The sequence below is a fragment of the Cucumis melo genome, chromosome 10 (genome assembly GCF_025177605.1).
Source record: "Cucumis melo cultivar AY chromosome 10, USDA_Cmelo_AY_1.0, whole genome shotgun sequence".
NCBI classification, from domain to species: domain Eukaryota; kingdom Viridiplantae; phylum Streptophyta; class Magnoliopsida; order Cucurbitales; family Cucurbitaceae; genus Cucumis; species Cucumis melo.
Window position 1 is genome coordinate 19268489 of NC_066866.1, and position 18680 is coordinate 19287168.

The 18680-nt window shown below is 35.0% G+C and overlaps 1 long non-coding RNA gene across 1 annotated transcript; it reads left to right on the forward strand.

The window, feature by feature from the left end:
- Positions 1-11663: 11663 nt before the first annotated feature.
- Positions 11664-13728, forward strand: LOC107991315 (uncharacterized). The gene is made up of 2 exons (XR_001763298.2): positions 11664-11894; positions 13389-13728. It is a non-coding gene; the product is annotated as an uncharacterized LOC107991315 (long non-coding RNA).
- The last annotated feature ends 4952 nt before the right edge of the window (positions 13729-18680 follow it).

The following is an 18680-nucleotide window of genomic DNA, read 5'->3' on the forward strand; positions in this document are numbered from 1 at the left end:
ATGAGAATCAAATTTATTTTGGTTTAAATTTTAATTGTTCAAATTGATTAAATGGAATAAATTGTATATGATAAAATTAATATAATGTATTTGATACATTATACTATAATGCTTTTATGAGAGAAGTTAATATTTGAATATGATTCAAATAATAGTATGAATAAGATTTATATATAAATTATAGGTTAAAATTAATATGGATTTTGATCATATTAAAACTACATATGAGAGTTCTAAACCATTGGTTATATTATATATGATATGATATAAAGTTTATATTATATATGATATGATATAAAGTTTATATTATATGAGTTCTAATATGGTTTAAATTTCTATTAGGGAGAGTGAAGAAGTTATTTGATAACTTCCTCCTCCATCTTTCTTTAATTATTATGGTTAAGATACACTTCAACCTCTGTGCGTGTTATTCTGACGATCTCTCTGCAAAATCTCTTAGACAAAAAAAAAAAAATAAAAAGTAAAAACTTTTTCCTTCACCAAACCAAATCATAGAAGCCCATAACTCTTTGTTCATTTTCACGTTGTGAATAACAACGCAGACTTTGTGGTGTTTAAAGAATCAAATAAGTGTTTTTGGGAGAGATTCTACAAAGGTTAGTTTTTTCCCTTTTTCCTCCTTAGCATGTTTAGTTTTATTTTTCTTAGAATTTTTTTGTTTTACAAATTTAATTCCATTTGCACGATGTTCATATGCTTCCACTTTGGGAATTCCATTCCTTCAAATAAAACCTTGAGCAAATAAATACATAAACTTAACAAAGCAACTTTACCTTCAAAAACTTAGCTTTTAACTTTATATTTTCTTTCTTGTTATACCTTATTAGATTTCATATATCTGTGGGACGAACTCTAGGCATGGAAGCTGATAAGAAATCCCTGGGCATTGGATCTAAAAACTGTGTGAAACAACAAGACTCAAAGAACACAACCCCAATAGCTCTAAGACTGATTTGATTTTAACCTCTAAGGTATGTTAGATTCAAGTTACTTAGGTGATCTAAGAAACCAAGGATTGGAAAAAGTTAGAAACCCCCATCAACCCTCGATCTTCAAAGAACTCCACGAGCTAGACAGATTAATTCTCACTTGAATGTGCCAAATATTCGTGCATTGTATCACAAGAACACACAAGAACAAAATTCTACATTTTAAAATTTTCAAATATGATTCATACCAATTTTTATTTTAAATGTGAAAATTATAACCCTATTTATACTAATTAAAATATTAAATGAAAGGTCAAAACATTTAATTTTATACACTTTCAACCACCATAATAAATGAAAACAAACATTAAATAAATACATAATTAAGCATTTATTTTTATGACTTTTGGGTTGTCTAAATAACTTTTCAACTTTCAAGCATTGCATCTCTTCAACTTCATCATATGATTCAATTCTAATTTTTTCATTCGTATCATTCTCCTCTTCTTCTATAAGATTTTCCCTCAAATATAAAGACGTCTTTTGAATGTAGCTTTCGGTAGTCATCTTCTTTGTACTTGAATTGATGAACAACAAAGTTCATCATGAAATCTCTTAAATAAAAACTATTTTTTTTACAGATTTTCAAAATAACAAAATGTAACATTGAAGGAAATTGAATTAGAAGACCTTCGACAGAACAAAATTGTAGATTATACCTAGATTCTTGAAAAACAGTAAAGTATAATCAAGGACCCTTTAGTTACGACTGCAGTTAATAATGTAAGTAATCACTAGTGAGACAGTAGAAGAGAATAACACATGAGACTTTGATAACCAGTTCGACGAATATTGCCTACGCTTGGGGAGCTGCACACAGCTCAGATGAGTCATTTTATTAATAGTCACCATAAACATCAAAACATCAATATAGCTTATATATACTTCTCAATACTATAACTATATGACATGAGTATTAATGTCAGACTCCAGACTCCCCCTGGAATAAAGAAGACTCCTGTCAACAACGTCTGATGGTCAGGCTCCCCCTGAACGTATGCGTGACTCTATTATTAATCAAACCAACCACAGATTCATTCTGTATATTACTCATCCGCAGAATTCTACTTTAGGTAGTCATGTTGTTTCAGAAGACATATCTCAAGCTACCTTTTGTTGTGGGCGCTTTAATGATAAATTGGAAGTTCCTTCTTAGTATCAGCAACAAGACTTTTCTTACTGCTTCTGCGCGCCTTTTCATGATCTTCAAAACACATATATATACATACATATCTAGATATGTATAAGGCTTGTATCTTTAATAAGATCCCTAAAGAATAGGAGCTTATTATATTCTTGGAGATAATTAGAGAGATTCTCTAAATATAGGAGAATCAAATATTCATTGATTATCTTCTCTTTTAAATATATCTTCTCTTTTAAATATATCTTCTCTTTTAATTTTAAATATATTCTTTTAGAAAAAGAACACTTCAACAAACTCCCCCTTTTGTCTAAAAGAATTTCTTTTCTGGTTCAACAAGAGCAGTACCACAGAGTCATTTCATTCAACCGCAACCTTCAGCTCTTAGTAAGACAGAAGATATTTTATTCAGGAGTCAAAAGATTTTATCAAACTACATCTGTCACAAAACAAAGACTACAATCATCAAAAGAATAGAGCTAGAACAACATCATCCTTCTGACAAAAAAAAAAAAAAAAAAATAAAGAACACATCTCACAACAACTTCATAACATCCTACAAAACATCTTCATTACATCCTCTCCCCCTTTGAATTGGAAAAGAAATGATATTAACCGGGTGATGGCTGCTGACGACTAGTAGACGGTGCCAAAGACTTCAAATGTCGAATAAGAGCATCAACCTCTAATCGACGTTCAGACAATAGAGTGATGGAGTTAGTCAGTGCACGAGATTCAGCAGTCAAAGAATTAACAATGCGGGCAGCCAACTCACGATCCACATAGAAGGCTTCAGCAGACTCATCCCAGTCAGCAGTGTCAAAAATACGTGGGCCCTGAGTCGAATGCACATCATGGTCAATATCAGGCACATGACTGCCTTGAAAGAGTCTGTAGCTAAGAGCAATTGTTTTAGGTTCAGGTTCAGGAGCATCAGTAGCAGTAAGCATAGCTCCATTTAAGTGAAGTAGCAGACTGGAGAACAACCGAGGAAAAGCAATGGGAACCTTGACCCTAAAATGACCCCAAAAGAACCAACATGCCCTAACAACTTATTGTAAATGAAGGCACCCATATCTACTTTATCATCATTGCAAATTTGATACAAAAATGTACCTAAAGCAGTAGATACACTGGAGGCATGTGAGGAAGGAAACCAATTAGCAATGTCAATCTTGTGTAGGATGCCAATATTTGATGTTGAGAGCAGCCGCAGGAATTCCATTTACAGGCCATGTGGACAAGGTCCCACCAAATAAGACAGTAGCTAGAACCTCAGTAGTAGGACATGATGAAGAGCAGTCAATATCAACAATATTCCCAAGAAAGCCATTAACCACAGTAGGAGAAATCACAAATTTGAACCCTCAAATATGAACTGTCTGATAATCAGGGTACTTGGATTATTAAACTCATCGGGCAAATTGACAATAAATTCCCTAATTAACTGGGGATAAAAAGGAACAACATTCGAGATAGTTTTTTCCAAAACCAGCCCTATGGATAAGATCCATGATACTCATGCAAGATTGGTATTTGTTAGATATATTTACCTCATCGACAATTCTCCTCTGTACCACGAACTTCCAGCGTTGAACATTTTCCTCGTGGTGAAGAAATTCCATCAATGAAAACAGATGGAATATTCGCAGGAATTTTCTTTCTGCCTGTTTTGGTAGTGACATTCCTCTTAGCCTGTTGAATTTTTCTCTTTGGAGGTTTAGAACCTTTAGGAGATTTTGGTCTTCCTTCAGTTGATGGAGCAATGGGATCATTAGTAGGAGGAGGAATGTCTTCAGGAGGTATGTCAACTTGGTTAAAAGAAGCACACTGATCTTCATTTCGAGAAACATCAGTATGTTCCTCATATGGAGCAGTAGTGAAACCAGGAATGTGTACAGGAATCGCATCAGGTTTTGAAGCAGGTAATTTTGATCGAGGAGGGTGAACCGAGGGAGAATGACCTGAAGGCATAGCTGGTGATCGTCGAGGGCCTCCTAGAGAAGGAATGAATACCCCTTCTGTTGATGAGCTCTCTTAAGAGTGAATGGAACCTGGGGGATCTGAAGGGAGCTTCTCAGATAAAACTGGCCCTAAGGTTTTCTTTAGCAATCGAATTAACGGAACATAATCCTGATCATCCAAATCCATATCTGATACAATGGCCTTAAAAGCTCGATGTGCATGCACAACAGGAGAACCAGGAACAACAGACTCACCAACTTCAGGCACAACCTCAGGTCGTAAAGATTCCTGCAACCTACTAGAAGCCTCTCCCTGTACTTTTTTAGACGGAAGCCGAAAGAGTCTCCGGAGAGGAGTGCTTTTGAACTGGTAACCTCTTACCCTTGCATGTTGTACTTGAGGAGACGAAGAAGTGATGACATTAGGTGCATCTTCAGACTGCTTAGGCACATAAGACCCCTTGTGAGTGTTCACCAAAGCGAGTAAGATTCGAGTAACCGATGAGAAATTTCAACTGTAGTATCAACTTCAGAATGTGTAACGAATCAAGATGAACTTAGTTTAAATACCCAGAGAAAGTTTAAATAATCAGAAATAAAAAACCCATTAATGCAATAAAAAAACTCTCCATCTGTTGAGAAGACATCCATTTAATCCGAAAACGACGCTGACACTTCTAAAGATTTGGAACGTGGAGATATGCACCGTCTTTATAGCTAATCATGAAGTTAAGTGCGACACACTCCTGAACCAACACGTAAATATTTGAATGAGTTAGCGTCTAGAGGTTTAGTGAAGAAATCAGTTAATTGTAAATTGGAACGAATATGATCAAGCTTAATTATTTTATCTTCAAATAGTTCTTGAATAAAATGATGTCTTATATCAATGTGCTTGGTTCGACTATGTTGAACAGGATTCTTCGATATATCGATTGCGCTCATATTGTCACAATACCACGTCATAGTGTCTTGATCAAAGCCATATTCATGGAACATATTTTTCATCCAAATCAATTGTGTACAACCACTTTTTGCTGCTATATATTCAGCTTCAGCTGCAGATAAAGAGACACAGTTTTGCTTCTTACTTAATCAAGAGATCAAATTGTTTCTTAAAAAGAAATATCCTCCAAACGTACTTTTTCGATCATTAGCCGAACCTACCCAATCAACATCACAATATCCCACAAGAGTGGGGGTGGTATCATAGGAATTCATCATTCCAAAGTCACTTGTCCCATGAACATACTTAAGAATTCATTTAACAACTTTTAGATGAGAGATGCGGGGATCAGCCTGATAACGGACACATATTCCCACAACATAAGCTATGTCAGGTCGATTTGCTGTTAAATATAATAAGCTGCCTATTATACTCCTGTAGAGTTTGTGATCAACTTCAGCACCATCGATATCTCTTGTAAGTTTAACATGTGTTGCAACTGAAGTCCGCTTATTTTGAGCTTGTTCCAACCCAAACTTTTTAACCATGTTCTTAGCATACTTTTCCTGATAAATGAATATGTCGTCATTCTTTTGCTTAATTTGAAGCCCTAAAAAGCATGAAAGTTCTCCAACCATGCTCATTTCGAATTCTGGCTGCATGATGTTAATGAAATTATGTACAAGATCTTGAGGAAAACCTCCAAAGATGATGTCATCAACATAAATTTGAGTAACCAAAAGTTGATCAGATTTCCTGTGGATGAACAAGGTCTTGTCAATTTCTCCTCTAGAATATCCTTTACCTCTCAAGTAAACAGTTAGCCGTTCATACCAAGCTCTCGGAGCTTGCTTTAACCCATATAAAGCTTTATTGAGCTTATACACATGCCTCGGGTGCTCGGAATCAACAAAACCTTTTGGTTGAGCAACATAAACTTCCTCATTCAAATATTCATTTAAGAAAGCACTCTTTACATCCATCTGATACAATTTAAATTTTTGTATGCATGATATACCATGTAATAATCGAATGGCTTCAAGTCAAGCAATAGGAGCAAAATTTTCATCAAAGTCAATACCTTCAACTTGAGTATACCCTTGAGCTACTAATCTGGCTTTATTTTTCGTTACACATCCAACTTCATCAGTCTTATATTTAAATACCCATTTGGTGCCAATAACATTTACACCTTCTGGCTTTGAAACTAACGTTCAAACATTGTTTCGTCTAAATTGGAGTAGCTCCTCTTGCATAGCATTTAACCAATACTCATCCTTGAGAGCTGAGTCAACAGTAAAAGGTTCAATGGTGGAAGTATAACACAAATCAGCAAGCATCTTCATGTAATCAATCTTTTCTTTCCTTCTCGTCTGCATCCCAGCTGACAGATCACCGATAATAGAGCTTGCTGGATGATTTTTCTTCACATGAGCAGATGGAATTAGTTCTGATTTCTTAGTGATACTTTCTTCTCATAATTTTTCCAAACTTTTGCTTGGATCATCAGGCGGGTTATCAGCTTTAGAAACTTCTACAATGCTCGTAGTTCTAGCTTCAAACATGTTTGGAGTCTCATCTTCCTCATCATTCATTTGTTTGATAGCTGAATCAAGATCATTTATAACTACATTGATTGTTTCCATCACACTCCCAGATATGTTATTGAAGACTCTATAGGCCTGGCTATTCTGAGAGTACCCAAGAAATATTCCTTGTTCTGACTTAGCATCCCATTTTTGGCAGTATTCCCTGTCAGCTAAGATATAACATGTACTTCCAAACACATGGAAGTATTTAACATTTGGCTTTCTATCTTTCCAAAGTTCATAAAGTGTAACAGTCGTTCCAGTTCTAATAGTTACCCTGTTATGAATGTGACAGGCAGTATTTACAGCTTCTGCCCAGAAACATAGAGGTATGAATCATAACACGTGCCATTTCCTGTAACGTCCTCTTCTTTCTTTCTACTACACCATTTTTTTGAGAAGTTATAGGTGCAAAGAATTCATGGTGTATTCCTTCTAACAGACGAAAACTGTTCAAGCCTTCATGATCAAACTCTTTACCATGATCATTTCAGATCTTGATTATTTTCTTCCCTTTTTTACGTTGAAGCTTTATACATAAATTTTTACATATTTCGACAGTATCTGTTTTGCCTTTGAGAAAGCAAACCCAAGTATATCTTGAGTAATCATCAACTACTATCAGCACATACCTCTTTCCTCCCAGACTTTCTGTTTGCATCGGACCCATAAGATCCATATGTAACAATTCCAAGACTCTGTTAGTATAACATTCTTTCACACTTTTATGAGTAGACCTTGTCTGCTTGCCAATTTGACAGTCTTCAAAAAAAAAATTTCATTTACTTCTAAATCAGGAATTCCCACAATTGCTTCATTTTTAATAATCTTTTCCAAGCCTCTCATACTAACATGCCCCAGCTTTTTATGCCATAGCCATGTTTGATTTGATCTTGTCAACTGATCGGTGTTTGACGTATTTGAGTTCCAGTGATATCAGTTATCAGTCTTTCGTTTACCACTCATACAAATATGATTTTCTTTATTCATCACAACACAACCAACATCATTAAAACTAACTTTGTAGCCTTGATCACATAGTTGACTTATACTGATCAAGTTTGCTTTTAGTCCATCCACATACCTAACATCATTTAACCGTGGTAAGTGATTTTTGTCTATATTGCCTTTAGCTATAATTTTTCCTTTTGCACCATTACAAAAGGTAACATGTCCACTGACACAGTCTTTTAAGTTCGTAAAGTAGGATATGTTTCCAGTCATATGTCTGGAGCATCCACTATCAAAATACCACGCATCATCTGTGGTCTGAACGGATGTAAAAGCAATCTTACATCTATCAACAAATTTAATTCTCCAGACCATGCGAGGTTGTACATGCCTCCTATTCCAGTATTTCTGTTGACGCAGCTGATCTCGCCTTAACTTATAACAAATTGACCTGATATGACCTTTCAACCACAATAGTAACACGTTCTCCCAAGAGATTTGACAGTAGTCCTGATGCCAGTCTCTGTATGAATCGTTTCATGTTCAAATCCCATTGAGGCAGGAACAAACTTGATTTCTGATGTAGCTTTAAGTCTACTTTCAGAGGCCACAAATCCCAACCCATGTCTATGAAAACCATTATGTCCAGACTTAAGTATTAAATCTAGATTCTCCATTCCTGATTTTAGCATTTTAACGGATTTTAGAATCTGATCATTCTCATTCTGAACTTCTCTTAGTTTTAACTTAAGAGAGGATATTACAGACAACAAACGTTCATTTTCTTCTATAAGGTCTTGCATCCTTTCCTTTTGTATTGCCCTTGCTTCACAATCTTCTTTCCATAAGGCTTCAAGCTTTTCAATTGTCACATCATCATTTTTGCTTTCTTCAAAACATTCACTATCATCATCAGAGTTCTCATCCGTAATTCGTATTGTGAAGGCATTTATGTTTCTGCCATCGTCTCTACTATCACCAGATTCTTCATCCGATAGTGTGACACGAAAGTTTTTCTTCTGTTTTCTCAGGTGTGTGGGACACTTTGCCTGATAATGACCAACTCCTCCACATTATCTACACCTGAAAATCCTTCTGTCACCTTCCTTTTTCTTGATATAACCATCACTTCTTCTATCATAATTTTCATTATTCCTCCTGGTAGTGCCATCATCATTTCTTCTTCGATACTAATTAGAAGTTTGAGCATTGATAGCTGTGGCATTCATATTTTTTAATTTCCGAAGGGCGTTTGTGAATTGTTTTGTTAATAAGGCTATTGACTCATCTATGTTTGTTTGAGTGTCACTTACAGCGTCCTTATCTACATGTGTGGATTTAAAAGCAATTCCTTTGCCTTTCTTACTTTCTCTATCGATAGTGGCCATTTCAAAACGTAAGCAACGAACCAAACAATTCATCAAGTTTCAGTGTCGTAATGTCATGGGCTTCCTCAATGGTAGTAACTTTCATATCAAATTTTATGGGCAAGGATCGAAGTACTTTCCGCACTATTTTTGAGTCAGGTATCTTCTCACCGAGCAGTAAGGATTCATTTGTGATTTCAAGCACTCTCTTATTGTAATCAGACATTGATTCATCCTTGGTCATTCTCAATGCCTCAAACTTAGATGTTATCAACTGTAATCTAGAAATTTTTACTTTAGAAGTACCTTCATACGCTACCTCCAAGGTTTTTCAAGCTTCTTTGGTTGTACTGCATGAATTTATTAACTTGAAAATGTTCATGTCAATACCATTAAATATAGCGTTAAGTGCTCTGACGTTCCCAACGGATGCTTGCTCTTTAGCATCGATCCAATCAACTTCCAGCTTTGGAACCGAGACACCATTCACGTTAATCATAGGCGGATTATAGCCCGCCACAAGAGCCCTTTAAGCTTTTCCATCTAATGTCTTAATGAAGAAGATCATTCGAGGTTTCCAATATGAGTAGTTTTTACCATCTAGGACAGGAGGACGTGATGCAGATGGTCCTTCTCTGATTATCTCCATGATCCCTCAACCTGCTCTGATACCAAATGAAAAACAGTAAAGTATAATCAAGGACCCTTCAGTTATGACTGCAGTTAATAATGTAAGTAATCACTAGTGAGACAGTAGAAGAAAATAACACATGAGACTTTGATAACCCAGTTCGGCCAATATTGCCTACGTCTGGGGAGATGCGCACAGCTCAGATGAGTCATTTTATTAATAGTCACCATTAACATCAAAACATCAATAAAGCTTTTGTATACTTCTCAATACTATAACTATATGACATGAGTATTAATGTCAGACTCCAGGCTCCCCCTGGAATAAAAAAGACTCCCGTCAACAACGTCTGATGGTTAGGCTCCCCCTGAACATATGCGTGACTCTATTATTAATCAAACCAACCACAGATTCATTCTGTATATTACTCATCCGCAGAACTCTACTTTAGGTAGTCATGTTGTTTCAGAAGACATAACTCAAGCTACCTTTCGTTGCAGGCGCTTTAATGATAAACCGGAAGTTCCTTCTTAGTATCAGCGACATGACTTTTCTCACTGTTTCTGCGCGCCTTTTCACGATCTTCAAAACACATATATATACATACATATCCAGATATGTATAAGGCTTGTATCTTTAATAAGATCCCTAAAGAATAGGAGCTTATTATATTCTTGGAGATAATTAGAGGGATTTCCTAAATATAGGAGAATCAAATATTCATTGATTATCTTCTCTTTTAAATATATCTTCTCTTTTAATTTTAAAGATATTATTTTAGACAAAGAACACTTCAACAATCTAAAACATCGAAGAAGACGAAATTGTAAAATAAGGACCGGAGGTGACACTTTTTTTGTTTTTAGATTTTATATAGTAAATAGAAGATGACGAGATAACTAGAAAAAATTGAAATCAAGAAAAATAAGAGAATAACATATTGCAATAATGGAAAGATATATCTGATCTAGAGTCAAAAGCTTTGGTACCAAATGATAAGAAACCCTTTGACATTGGATCTAAGAACCATGTAAAACAACAAGACTCAAAGAACACAACCCTAAAAGTCCCAAGACCAATTTGATTTCAACCCCTAAGATAGGCTCTGATACCAAATGATAAGGCAATCCTAATCTTCAGTCCTTAGATCCAAGCTATTAGCGTAGCAAGAACCTTTGAATAAGAAACTAATGCCTCCTTATACTAATTTAGATTATACTAGAGAAAGTTAGGATTAGATTACCTCTTAGATTAAATATCTAGAAGCAAGATTTGGAAATCTTGTTATAAATTGAGTCACTCCACAATCAAACTTGATCAATGCCAGATTTAATGGCTCGCATGCATTCTATCACAAGAATTATGAAAAAAGTTAAGAGAAAACTCTTAAAATAAGATTTCAAATTGCATTTGTCAAAAGTATTGTTCTTACAAATGGAAGGATAAAGGCATTATATAGCCTTGTAGAGATATTGTCCTATTTAATGAAAATACCAAAAAGTCAAAATAAAACATTAACGGTAGTTATCCTAACTTATCAAATTAAAAAAATTGGAAATACAATAAAAATGTGATATTAACTAAATCATGAGGTCTTCAAAGTGTTGGGTTCATGGAAGCTTAATGTTTATCCCATAGTCCGCTTCAATGGAGAAAACATTGACAATATTTAATACTCCAAATGGTCCTTCGTCTCTTTTATTAGTATGTGGCACATGAAATTGAGGGTAAGCCGACTCTATCCATTCTTGTACATGAAGAATAAATGATTGTTGAATCATTGATGCCTTACATCTTGTATTTGGTCCTTCTGGAACCACTGGACCACCACGATGGTCATCAAAAGCTCTATCGCTCAATACAACTGTAAACTCGATATTTTTCTTTGGATTTTTTTTAATATGAAAGGAATAAAAGAAATTGAAAACTAAGTATATAATTAATGGTTTTTTTTCTATAAAAAGAAAAAGGAAAAAAGAAAAGAAAAGAAAAGAAAAGAAAAGAAAGGATAAAAAGAAAGGAAAAAAGAAGAAAATTTCCATTTTTCTTTTCTTATTCCCTTTCCCTCCACCGCCAAGTTTTCCTCATCCATTTTTTCACCATTTTCTTCACCATTTATGCATCAAATTTCAGAGGGACTTTAAAGGAAAGAAGGCTGAGAAAGGAAGAAGAAGAAGTTCAAGAAGTGTTTGTTGAAGAAGACAAGGAGTTTACAAGATCAACTTCTTTATAGTTCACTAAGCACATCTCTGGTTTTTCATTGATTTCGAGCTACACAAATAGAATTAAGAGGTGAGGTTTAAATTTACTGAAAGTTGATTTATTTTCAAACAAATTTTATGAAGAAAGCTTGAGCAAATTCTGATGTTCATTGGATGAATTTTGAAAAAGAAAACAGGGTAGGTGATTTTCACACGAAATCAGGAAATCTCTGGTTTTTGTTAGTATTTCAGGGTGTATCGGTAGAGTTAGGATCTCTATTGGATATGGTTAGAAATTTTATTCAATTTACTACAACTCTTATGAAGAAATCGTGAACCAAAAACGACTAAAAGTAAGTTAAATTGTAGGGACAAGTTAAAGGGGTCGTGGTGTACATGATTGTTAGAGTGATTCTGTTTGGAGGGATATCTAAGATTATACATAGGGAATCAGAATTTTATGTCTTCAGGTAAGTTTTAGAGAACCTCAAAATGCAGATTTTGACATAAAAAAATCACATTTTGGATAAATATTGAAAGAGTTATGATCATTTGAATATCATATTGTGAATATGGAAATTTTTGAGAAATGTGTGGAATATGGTTTATTGTTTTTAAAGATAGACTTCTTTATCATTATCCTTAGTGAGTCATGTCAAACATAACATTTGAAGATCATAATATTTAGGTTTCTAATACTCGGTTCTGGTTGTTTGAAAGGCCAAGAGAAAATAGGTTGGATTTACACATCGGTAAACTAGCCTTAGACTGTGAGTGACCAAAACCAGTTTTGAAAATATTTTTTTTCTGTCTCCTAATTATTAATTATGATTGACTGATCTACACGTTTATTTGAAAATCTTTGAAAATCATTTAAATTCCATGATTATTTTCAAGTATGAGTTTCAAGACTATATTTCTTAATGAAAATTTATGCTAGCATGTGAATATCGAATGTCTGGAAGGTATTTGAACCACTGTGTTTCAAACAAAGCATGAGTTTCCAAGTTTTGTTTTAAGAACTATAGATTTTCACGAACAATCTAAGTAAGATTGAACTTTACGAAAGATGAAGATAGCAGGCATGTTTTAATGTTTTCATATGGTTTTTCTGATGTTTCCATTAACTACATGACTGAGGTGTTGAGGCCGAGGTTATATGGTACAGTATGCACATAGGTTAGATTCCGTTATTGACGTTGAGTGTACTCCGTAACAACGATACTGTCGTGAGTGCTGGACGGGCCCTACTACGACAAAGACGATGGGAGTGCTGGGTGGACCCCACTACATCGTAGAGCTTGTAAACTTTTGTTGTATTGGGTGTGCCCTACATAACGTAGATTTGTCATGTTAGTTAAAATATTTTGATAGACTTGATATGCCTTGCTAGATTTCAATGACGTATATACTGAGTATTTGAGGAAGCTATTCTTACTATTATATGTCTATTTTTACGACTTGTATAAACAGATTTATATGTATAAGCTTTCACGTGCTCTTATCTTTAAATTTCTAGTTTTAAACTGAGTCACTCACTGAACTTTATAGCTTACCTTTCCAAAATGTTTTACCCACTTTTCAGGTAGAGATCGAGTTCCCGGTGTCTGGTAGACTTCCTTAGTATGTTGAAGCTTCGATATCGATTGCATTACGTGGTTAGAGTTGTGCATAGAGTTCTTTGTGTTATGATGTATACATCTTTGTATGATATAAATACTTTATAGTTTGGGCAAATTTAGGAGCTACGGTTGTGTAAACCTTTTTGGGTTATGTTTTGGTTAAGGTGCCTCCATGTTTACTTGCACAATGGGTTATTTTTGGGCTACGCTTCATGTATGTTTATGATTAGTCTAGGATCCACTGTGTTATGTTGCATGTACAATAGTTTATATACTAGATTAGCAAGTTTATCACGTTAAAGATTTCAGCAGAGTCGATAGATGCAAGTAGAGAAAAGCGTTGTCGGTCGGCTTCACGCCATCTTTCGATCTAAGCTAACAGGTAGTCCAGGAGGGGGTATGACAATAATACTTGCGAGACAAAACTTTAGGCACAGGTAACACCCTAATTTGCTATAGCTATCATGAGATGGAAAGTATAAGCATCCGTCGAGGCTCTCGTCTCTTATCTAGTCTATGTGATGAAAACTCTAGGCATCTACTGGATACTTTCATCACACGACCTCTGTGCATAGTGTTAGGTAGTTTATTTGTACATATACATACATTCTCTTTGTAGATCGCACACGAGATGGAGTATGCGAATTCATTCCGCACCTCTTATTCGCTTAATAAAAATGTCATTAGTCTATCATTTAAGGTTTTATTTCTACGACTTGTAACACGATGAGACAAGGTTATGCAGTAAAAAGGTGTTGACTTTGCCTTTAGACGAGGATCATGCTATAAAAGGTACAGTTCCTCGCCATGTGTTACTACTTCTTCTAACTCTCCGTTAAGTACAAGTTTTCATCTTATTTGCCTAAGTGTAAGCGAGAGGTTTCATAGGTAAGCCATGATCGAACACAGGGAATTTCTATTAAACTTAGTTATAATGACTACTTCAACTTCGAGCGGCATAAATCTATATAGTATAAAAGTAAAAGTATACTAATCATATTATTTAGACTGAGGACTCTATTGTAAGTGGAATGGAATGGAATGATAATGGAATGTGTGTCACACCAGTCCCAAGCATCTTCTCTATAAGCCTGAAACGATGGCTTGAAGTGAACGGATATCGCTCCCCTTTTGAACAATACTAGCTAACCCTTCAACAATTAACCTTCAATTGAGAAAACAAGTGGAAGCTAAAGACACCAAACTTAACACGAAACTTAAAACACAATTCACAACAAACTCTTATTTCAATACAAAGAAAACACTTTAAATAAGATTTACATAGACATTTAACAATGAAAACATAACAGTTGCTCACAAATTCTTTTTGAGAAAACACAACACTACTGAACAACTCCTTCTATCAACTAAGATTATAAGAAACAGACTTTAACTCCAACCCTTGAACAACTAAAGTCAAATTAGCGTGAAAGCTATAAGTCCAACACCCCAAGTAGCACAAACTGTACCCAGAAAGTAGATGACATTTTAAAGAGTGTGAGCTAATCGAGTCCTGTGAGTGATTGGTTTTCACAAACGTTTCATAAACCTTTTTAAAAATGATAACTTGATAAGCCTTTAAGAAAACAATAAATCAAATCCTTGATATTTCCTAAACCTTTGAAATAGTAAACCATGAACAATAACTTGAATACTTCAACTTTATAAACATTTAGGAAATAGTAACATAAATCATTGTGTTTTCTCTTCGAAACCCAAGTACCTACTCATGCGAGGTGGTAGAGGTTACTCAATACTAGCTCGATATCAAACCCTTTTAAAATCCCATTTGCATAAAGCAAACCTTTACCCTTTGAACATGGTAATACCTTGAACTCTTTTTACCTACGGGATGAAACTCTAACCATGGAAGCCTTATCCCTAGATATATTACCTGTGAGACGAAACTCTAGGCATCGATAGCACCCTATCATGCTATAGCTATCATGAGATTGAAAAACTAAGTGTCCGTAGAGACTTTCATCTCTTACATAGTTGATGTAATGGAAACTCTTAGCATCTACTAGATACCCTTATCACACCTTCACACCTAAGAGATGAAACTCTAGGCATGGAAGCCCTATCCCTTGATACAATAGTTGCGAGACAAACTCAAGGCACACATAGCACCTATCCTGCTATAGCTAATAGATGAAGACATCCTTTTTAAAATCATTTTATCTTTAAAACAAACCTTTAAACATGTCTTTTAAGAAATCCTTTTCACATAAAACAAACATTTTCCTTTAAAGATCATTTTACATAAAGCAAAACTTTACTTTTTAAGGATCCTTTTCTCTTTAGGTTTAAAAATTTAACAATAAACATGCTTGAATAAATACATTGATGAAATCTCATACTTTAGAAATCATTCATAAATCAGATAACTCAACATTGATTTCAAACATTCTATTAAACAAAGCTCAAACATCATTTTCAAAACATTTACTAAGCTTTAAGAACATTAAATTGAAGAAAGCTTTAAATACCTTAACTTGAAGAAAGCTTAAAGAACATTAACTTGGAGAACATGCCTTGATAACATTTAATAAATTCATTTTATCACTCACCCTTTTGGCAAGGTTCTTGGTTTAGTTCCATTTCTTCTTGCCCTGAAAATAACAAGGAAACTAAAGTTAAAAACTTGGTTTCAGCCATGATAAAATTTCTTTAACTTCTTCCTTTATCCTTCTTTCTTCTCAAGGAAAACCCTAATTAACTCCCATTGAACTCTTTTGAAGTCACGAAAAACTTGGTTTTCTTAAAACTACTTCTACTAAGCTTGCCCTAATTCCAATGAACTCCTAATCAGATTTAGAGTCTAGGTAAACAAACCATAACTTGTAAACTTGCTCTAAATCGTCTTAAATAAGGAAACGGAGCTTTAACTTACTTGGATCTAAACTTTAAGCCCTTAACCTTTCCTATTGAGTTCTTAACCCACTAATGACAGAAACTTCTCAAATGCCTCTTGCTTGAATACCTAAACTGATGCTTTGCCGAACTACTCTCTCTAATGGCTTCCAAACTTCCAAGAACACTCAAGTCTTACCACACTTCTCTATGCTCTTCTCTCTTTATTTGAAAATGGTGAGAAAAGGGACAAAAGTGGGTTTGCTACCTTTAAAAACACCCGTTGCATCTGAAAAACACTAGACTTGTGCCTCAGAAATGTTCAGAAAAATGTCTGTCGTGTCCTAAAGTGATCTCATCTTAGTTCGACTCGAGATTCATCGAGATTTGCTCATTTCTCGATCGAGCAAGCACCGAGATGTTGCCTGAGAACCCTAAGTGTCCTTTGCTTCCAATCCCGTGTGAATAAAGCCCCGAGATGGCCTAAGTTTTCTTAAATTTTCACTTCAAAGTTCCAATCTCAACCAAACATGCCCCCGAGATTGCTCGAGATTTTAAAGTCTTAAGATTTTATCTTTCAGCTCGACCAAACAAGTACCAAGATTATTCGAAGTTCCAACTCTAAAACCTTTTTGTCATGCATCTCGGGCTGCTGTATCCTCAAATGCACCGAGATTTCACTTTTTCCTTTACTCTGCCTCTTATCTTGGCCAAACAAGGTTGAGTCATACAACCTCTATTTCAAGATTTCTTTTTCCAAAACACTTACTTTTGATAACAATCAACTTTTCTTTAACTTTTTCATCGTTCCTTAGCTTTCCTTCTTCCTACTTGCCAAATGATACTTACATGACACTTTTGATTCTCTTTTAAACTTAAACCCCAAAAAACACTTAACTTTGGAACCAAATCTTTAAAAGTTCCTCTTTTGTTTACCAAAGCTGGACAAATCCAAGAGGTCTTATAAGTTTGGGGTTTTGTAATGTATATTAAGTATTCTGCATTGCAGGCGCTTTAAGCCATGCGAGATGCATCTTGATGCAATGTAGATCAATTAATCATCTTCTAATTAAGGCAAGCAACCTCTCAGCGCCTAAACACCACACTTGTTTTCCTTTCAGAACATAGATCACAAAGATAAATTACGCGATTGATATCTAAGTTTCCTTACTTATAAGCATCACATATCCTCTTTATTTAAGGTGAGCGACCTCTCGGTGCTTGAACACCACAATTGTTCTCTTTTTTGTACACAAATGAGGGAGGCAAAACGCTAGGATGGAGTTTGTTTCCAAACTCACTTTTGCTCGTTTTTAGTGAGGTCTTTGTTACTTCTCTTAAATTGAATCAGGTATTGGTATCATATCATACCCCCTCCCTTACTACCTGCTAGCTTAGTTTGAAAGACAGCGTGAAACCGACTGATATCGCTCTCCTTTAACAATATTTGTTGACTCTACTGAACTCTTGAGCCTGATAAACAACTAATCTTGTTTATAAACTCTTTTACATGCAACACAACACAACAGAACCTAGACCAATCATAGACATACATGAAGTGCAACCCTAAAATAACTAATTTAGCAAGTAAACCTGATGGAGGCACCTTAACCCCTAGAGCTTACACAAACTATTGAGAATCTATACCTTACAAAGACGTATACAACATAACAAAATAGACTCTATGTACAACTCCCACAACGTACTGGCAATCGATGTGGGAGCTTCAGCAAACTAAGGCAGTCTATCAGGCACCGAGAGCTTGATCCCTACTTAGAAAGTCGGTAAAACATTTTGGGAGGGTAAGCTATAAAGCTTAGTGAGTGGCTCAATTTAAAACTTTTAATCTAAAGATAAGAGCACGTGCAAACTTTACACATATAAATCTCTTTAATCAACTTGTAAATATAACGTATAATACGAATAGCTTTGTCAAATACTCAGCATGTAGTCATTGAAATCTAGTAAGGCATATTAAGTTTATCAAAACATTTTAACTAACATGACAAATTTACCTTGTGTAGGGCATGCCCAATACAACCAACATTTACAAGCTCTACGATGTAGTAAGGCTCGTTCAACATTGCCATCGTCTTTGTCATAGCGGGGCCCGCCTAGTACTCATGACATCATCGTTGTTACAGAGTACACTAACGTCAACAACAGAATCTAACCTGTGTGCACACGATACCATATAGCTTCGGGCTCAATATCTCAATCATGTAGTTAATAGAAACATAAGAAAATCATACGAAAACATTAAAACATGCATGCTATCTTTATCTTTTGTAAAGCTCAAGATTTATTCAGAATGTTTCGTGGAAAATTGAAAATCTAAAAACAATACTTGCTTAAAATGATATGGTTTCAGCTACTTTTCAGAAAGTCGATAATAACGTGCT